Here is a 7,211-nt window from a genome sequence, read left to right on the forward strand (position 1 = left end):
TGATTATCCCCAAGGAAGAAGATTGTACAGCCTCTCTGGGCAACCTGCGGCTCTGCTTCACCCTCAGCTGTAAAGATTTTTCCTCTTTATTTAGTAATTGCCTTCACTACAACTTGTGTCCATGATCCCTGTGGGGTGTCCTGCCATCTTTTTGTACGTTTTCCCTTACCTATCCAGGCACTACAACAGCATTAGTAACTGCAGTAAAACCAGTTTCAAGAGGAGTTAAGAAGGGTTTGCAAGTCTCCTCAATTCAAGCACTTGGTCGAGTACCCCTGCTTTAGTTTAGAACATAGCAGTTACCCTATACCCTCTGCCAGCTGCAGAACAGGTATGGCTAATGTAAACTTGGATTAAGATTAATATTGAAATCACAAGAATCCCAGTGTGGAAAGAGCTGCTACAGAGCGAGGCAACAGAAGGCAAGGTAAAATCTCAGGTAAAGTAAAATTCTGTATTTGCCCAGAGGAAATCCTCCAGTCTACTTCTCAAACAGAGGTGGCTAATTTCAACATTAATTAAAATGACTGTGGCAGAATAAATTATTCCAAACATCTTTCAAAATTGATTAAAAATGCTGCCATTCAAACTTAGCAAGTCAGGTTTGCAAACATGAACCAGCTGGGGTCCACTATGAAGCTGTACGATCTGCAGTAATTTTATGGCATCTATAAAGCAGAAAGAGAAATGTAATTTATCTGGTTTTCAGTAATGAGATGTGGTGTGGAAAGACTTGGTTTGGGGCCGATTTGTCACATCTTTGACCAACCTGTTACTGCTGGGAAACTAGTATGTGCCAGGTCTTGGCTACAATAGCATGTGTATCATAGGGCAGTGGGTTTTTTTATATCGTAGATTTTAAACACTTTTCCTTAACTGAAAACATTAAGGGTCCATGCTGACAAGGCAGAAGTCATTTAATGTGTGGTGAAACCTTGTGAGAGTGAGAGGATCTCAGAGTGAGATGTAGGAAGAGTTTTTAGCCTGAGAGTGGGCTAGTCTCACACCCCGTGCCTGTGGTCACGTATTTCATTCTGAGAAAGAATTGCTCAACCACCATAGTGTGTCTCTGAACAGGAGATGCACATGTCCAGCTTGTCTTTGCTCCTTGTGTCAGGTTTTTTCTGAATTCTTCCAGCTCTTTAGTTCCCTCATTTCCCTGGACTTTTACCCTTTCAAGAGAAGGATGATCTTACAGTCCTCATCAGGTTCTTACAGAGCCCACGGAGCAGTGCTGTGCATCTTCTTCATCTCCCTTACCTTGTCAAGTATCAACTGGCAGCATTAGGGACCAACTCCACGCTTATTAAAATGGTTACACCTCCTTGGGAACTGTTTGTATTTCCAGAGCTGTCATTAAAGGCCTTTTATCTTCTTAGTAGAGATTCATCAGTCATTCCAACAAAAGGTGAGCCATCTGGATAGCTCTTAATTTTAACTGGTTGCGGGAAAAAAGAGGATTCAAAGAGTAGATACAAAGCTGGTGCCTAAAAGCCACCACATTTCCCACAGCACCATAAGGAGCAGCAGAGAGAAAAGTCTGGTCAGACCTTTTGCATTGTCATCAAGATGTTTTCATCTTGCCCTCCTAGCTGAGGCTGGATCTGCAGATCTCACAGGAGAATATAAATATAAAAAGCTATGTTCCAGCAGTGCATACCTAAGCATCGTGTATGATATAATTCAGTAATTATCTCAGTGCGTTTCTGAAAATTTAGCAGCAACAAAATAAAAAAGTTGCTGAAACAAATGTTTTAAAAACCTCTCTGCTTGAATTTTCCATCTGTTCTGAGAGCTGAGCAGTATTGTCGTGTAATTTTAATATGTGATTACTTAATTTCAGTTAACTATGGATTATTTTGCTAGCTGGTATTTTTAATGATTAATAAGTAGGCTGAGTAAATGTTAAGTATTATTAAATGTGCTTTACATAGCAAGAGTTGGAACCAACAAAAATTTCTCTTCAAAATTTATCTTTCCAATAACATGCTGAAAATATTGAAGAGACATTTTTCTTCTGGCAACATAAAGAAGCCTTAAAATAAAGGCAGGAGGAGGGGAAGAGAGAAGGGGATAACACAGATGGTGAGCTCACCAGCACTGGCATTTTGGAGATGTCTATGCAGCTGGTGTGAAAAGATGTTTTAAGCCCTTAGCAATCCATTTAGGCACTTCTTCAAGTTTATAATTTTCCTGAGTTGGTGAATTCAGCTAAGTCACCTGGTGACACCAATTTCCAGGTTTTTACTAATGATACCCTCTTGCTTGATCCTTCATATTTGGACAGGTGTCCACCTGCAAACATGCCATATTGCAAAACCTGCCAGTGACATAAACCTCAGAGGGGTTCAAACACCATTTAGAATTTCAATCTCATCCTCTACAGTCCTGTTTCTCCACCACACATCTTGTTTCCTTTATGGACCTTGACTGTGCTTCTTGATGGAGCACTCATGGTGCTACCACTCCTTTATGAAAAGTTTCCAGCTGTTTGGCTGCTGTGCCCCTCATAAAAATACATTCCAGAAAACAGCCTGCACGTCTGTAAAATCTGTTTCACTTGCACAGTAAGGCTACATGGGTCTGCATAAATGCAAGAAAACAACTATCACACTTTTTCTAGCACATGCTTGGGTTGAAAATCCTGGTTTACTCTGTTACATTTAAAAGGCTGCATTTCTCCAATGGATTTTATGGGTGCTTTTGAATTATACTGTGTCTTATGTGGTCTCTGAATCACTAGCAGAAAATACAGGGACAAACTTCACATAAGCAGGGGAAAATCTGCTTTCAAGAATGTAACAAATACCAGTCATGAGGAATGGATTCAGGCTGAACCTTAGGTTGAAATTTTGGTTTGGAGGTAGAATTCCCACCCAGCCTCCCCTGGCCCTGCCCTACTTGCAGTTTCAGCAGCTGCTGGTTCTGCCCTTGGCTGACAGTGGCAAGGTTCTAGGCTCTGATTCCTCTTCCTCCTCCCACTCCCACTGCAGACAGGATGAGTTTTGAATGCAGCTTTGACCTCTTAAGCTTAGACAGAGGTGCCTTTTCTGAATATTCACCACCCAGAGATGTTTATTTTTGAGAAGCTTTTTTGAAAGCTTGAGCTTTCGTATTATCATTTAGAAAGGGCACAGATACTATGAAAGCTATCAACACCTGCTTAGCAATCTCCACATCTATCAGCCCACTGCCAGCAGCCAGCCAGGCTGAGGCAGAGGAGCTGGCTTAGCTTCCAAAGGACTAACTTAGGCCAGCAGCTTTGGGTGTGGAAAGACCTACACGTGGGTTTGTGTGGTAACTGCTTACCCTTATTGGAAAAGTTACCCTCTGGTTCACTCTATTTATTTCTAGAGATAAGTGATGAATCAGCTGAAGCTAAATACACATATTTTGCACCTTTCCTTCCTTGCCCTGCTTGTTCTGTTGATGGAAAGAAAGCAGCAGCAACAAAGGTCATTCATCACTAGATGTGTCATCAAGTGCAATGGAACAAGGTCTTTTATTGTTCTTATTCATTTAAACTTTTTCAAAATCTTTTTGTTAAAGTTTTTGAATGGCTTCAAACTGGCCTTTAAATTGCACATCTAAGAGAGGGAGTTCAGAGTTCACCTAATAAATGTTGTTTTGCAGCTTTGTAAAAAGAAACTGCAAATTTATTTTGTTAAAATAACTAAAACCACTGGTTTCTGTTGTTCCATGTGATCCTATAAATTGATGAACAGTGGCTACACAGGAGGGTGTAGATAGGTATTTTTCATTAAAGTTAATAATGAATTTGATAACAATTTTTCCAGATATTAGAATGCCAGCTAAAAATAAATTTCATTGTGGAAAAAAAGCACTATGCCCATCTCCCTCTTTGAAATTGCTTTATTGGAAATTGCAAGAAGACAGCCCCATCATCACCCATGGGTAATTTCCCTGCCTGCAGCACAGATGTGGCTCAGCGGGCCGGTTCCTATAAAGGGCTTGTGGAACAACAGTAAGGTATGTGCCTCCCCAAAATGGGAAAAGATCTATTTCTGAGCCAGGAATCCCAATGCTGAGGATCTGTTGAGCAGGTAGAGCTCAGAATAGGGTCCAACTGGAGAATAGGATAAGCTCAACCATGGGTCTGACCAGAGGGATAGGCTGAGATAGCAGTTCTGCACTTCTGCCCAAGAAGGATCTGCCATAGAATGTTTTCCAAAAATTGGTACTCATGTCTTTGTTTGTAGAGACCCAAGCAGGACATTTTTATAAAATCTAGGAGAAAACATTTGCCCAGACACAGCCCCTTAGATACTCATGTAACGACTGAACAAGTCCCTATGGAATTGGTAGGGGAAGTCTGATTCTCTGCCCCACATCTCCCACAGAAATGAATTATGCCCCACCTAAAATTTGGGCCAACAACCATATTAAGCAGCCACTGCAAGTAATACAGAAACATTGGTTTTGAGGCAGGAGCAAATCTCCAGATTCACTCACCTTGTGAGGCTGCAGTCAGGCTTTGTTTTCTGCTCCTGCTCTGGTACATCTCCACACAGCCTCAGTACAAAATGAGCTGTACTCAAGGTACTGTACTCAATCCCCTGTTGCTGGTTTTCCAATTTGCCCTTAAAATTGCCCTTAAAATTTCAATGATGGAGTTGGTCTGATCTCCATAGGCAATTTCTTCTAGGGCTCAACTAATTTCCCTAATTACAAGGTGGAAGCCAAGAAACACTGGGTGGCCTTGAGTCACTAAACTGCAAGAAATCCCAGGCATCTGAGAAGATTGCATCCTAAAAAGATGTGGTAGAACAGGTGGGATCTTTTCTGTTAATGGCAGGAAAGTGGGCAAAGAGCTGCTGCTTTCTTCTTCAGAGAGGAAGGCTGTACCTTCAGCAGCGGGGCATGTTATGGGGAGAAAGCAAGGTCCCTGCCTGCCAGTGGGAATGCTGTCCTGGGGTGCTTGGCCTGGGAATTTGAAATCACAGGCACAAATTCATACATCCCAGCCAAATATATTATATATCAATTTAGATATTACCCAGAGACACTAATAACTCAGGTGTAAACCAATAGCATCTACATCTATATACCCTTGTTATTTTAAAGTTTAGTTCTGTACATATTTTATATGAGTCTTCCAGATACAAATATAGTTTCATATTTCTTTACTTGTCAGCTTGGCAAACCTAAAAGAAGACATTTCCTCTAAGAGAACAAATTAAAGCAAGTCTAAAACAAGTCAGTTACTGCTCAACAGCCTGGGTGCCTGCCAGCAAAAAACAAATTGATGAATATTTAGCTGTGTCAGTAACAGAGAATTGCAAATTCTCAGGAAACTTTTTTTTTTTTGATAGGTTTTTCCACCCCCTCCCCGGTAACGTCAGCTTTACAATAGTAAAACCAAAGGTAGAGCTGGCAAGGCTGAAGTTATTAGCAGGGTGCTTACAGGGCAGAGCATAGGGGCAGAGATGATTGCATCTCCTAAGGCTGGGAAAGGAAAGGCTGGAAAAAATCCACAGACAAAGTAATACATCCAACTTGCTCTCCTCCTCCTCATCCCACAGCTGAACTCATGCTCAGCTTGGCAGCACCAAATGCAGGGACCCAATGATGTGATGTCCATAGCTTTGGAGTCTTCCATACAAATGCTCATGCTGATGTAATCACAAATGAGTAGTTTTCCAGGCAGAAGGACAATTGTTTCACCTCTGTAATCCCTGCAGAAGGGCCTGTTTCTTGACATGAGCACTAGAAGGACTTTCTAATATGTCAGGTTTTTCACTGTTATTTCCAAAAAACCTGTGAGATAGAAATACGGGTTTGAAATACAGTGCTAGGATATGGAGAGCTTTACATTCAAAATTGTGGGTTGGGTCACTAGCTAGAAGTTAATGAGGAAATGAGGGATTTTGAAGAGCTGAAGGCAGCAATGTGCTCTGTGTAGAGAGGGAAAGAGCAAAGCCCAAGTTGAGCATCAATACTTCACTGTTGATATATGTGCTAATTGGTAGCATCCACTTTTTATCTAATCAAGAAAGTTTGTATGTGTGCCATGGAAAATAAAAACTGATTGCTTTTTTTCTATGGCCACAAACACTGTGGCATGGTGTGCAGTGGCTGAACTCAGCCTTCAGATCTTCTTGGGAATACTGGAGTAGGTGTCACTGTCCCTAAGAGACTGCTCCTCTCATGAACATCCATATTTGGAAAAGCAGAAAATGCAGCAAACATCACTTGCCACCATTAATAAAGGCCCTCAGTGTCTTAAAATAGCAAGAAGACCTTTTTTAATCCAGAAAGTGCTATATTCAGCTGGAGATAATTTGATGGTAAATTACACTCTGACAAAGAAGAGTTAATCACTGACCTCAAAATTAGCTGTTGCCTAGGTACCCCTGATCAGGCTGTGTTGACATTTATGTTGTGCAAACAGAATGCAGTACCAAGCACTCAGATGTATATCCAGGGCTTTAAAAGTGGCCAGTTTTCCAAAGTGTGATGTGGTGCCTGGGACTGTGAGTTTAATGGTGGAAATGTTGATGCCAAATGGATATCATTCAGATCATTCTGTGGGAGCTCCTGCAGATGTAGTTTCAGAAACATCGTTAAAACTCCAAAAAAAACCTCAACAAACAATTAAACCAAAAACCCAACCCCCCCAAAAAAACCTCCACAGCATGTTTTGTTGGGGAGAAGCCATCCTGGTTAAAAAAAGATGTGCAGACAGCTTTAGCAGCTAAGAATCATACACTGGACACCTAAGTAATGTCGTTAGCATGGCTTCTCAGAAGACACACCACTCTTGATAATTTTTCTTTCCCTCAGTTATGGGATCAGACACCTCTGTGGGATGGAACCAACACCTCTATGCAGAAAAATACACTTGGATTTCTCCAAAGTGTGTGATTTGGTACTGCATGACACTAGGAACTTTTGTGGTGTGGCATTAGCAAGGTGTACGGGGTCAAAAACTGACTGGCTGTCATATTGCAGCAAGTGGCTGTAGGGGGGAATCAAAGCTTGTGCCTTCACTGATGTCTCCTAACTATTATTACTGTTGTTGCTATTTTCTAATAACCTGACAGGCAGTGGTGGGGATCAAAGCAGAGGGTTCCTCCCCACCAGGCCTTTGGTACCATGACACCTTCAAAATCATGCCCATTGGTTTTGTGCCCTTTGCCATCCAGTGAGGAAACTCTGATTTGAAAGCATAGACAGTTCAGAAGAAAACC

Source organism: Vidua macroura, chromosome 3 (assembly GCF_024509145.1).
Source record: "Vidua macroura isolate BioBank_ID:100142 chromosome 3, ASM2450914v1, whole genome shotgun sequence".
Taxonomy (NCBI): domain Eukaryota; kingdom Metazoa; phylum Chordata; class Aves; order Passeriformes; family Viduidae; genus Vidua; species Vidua macroura.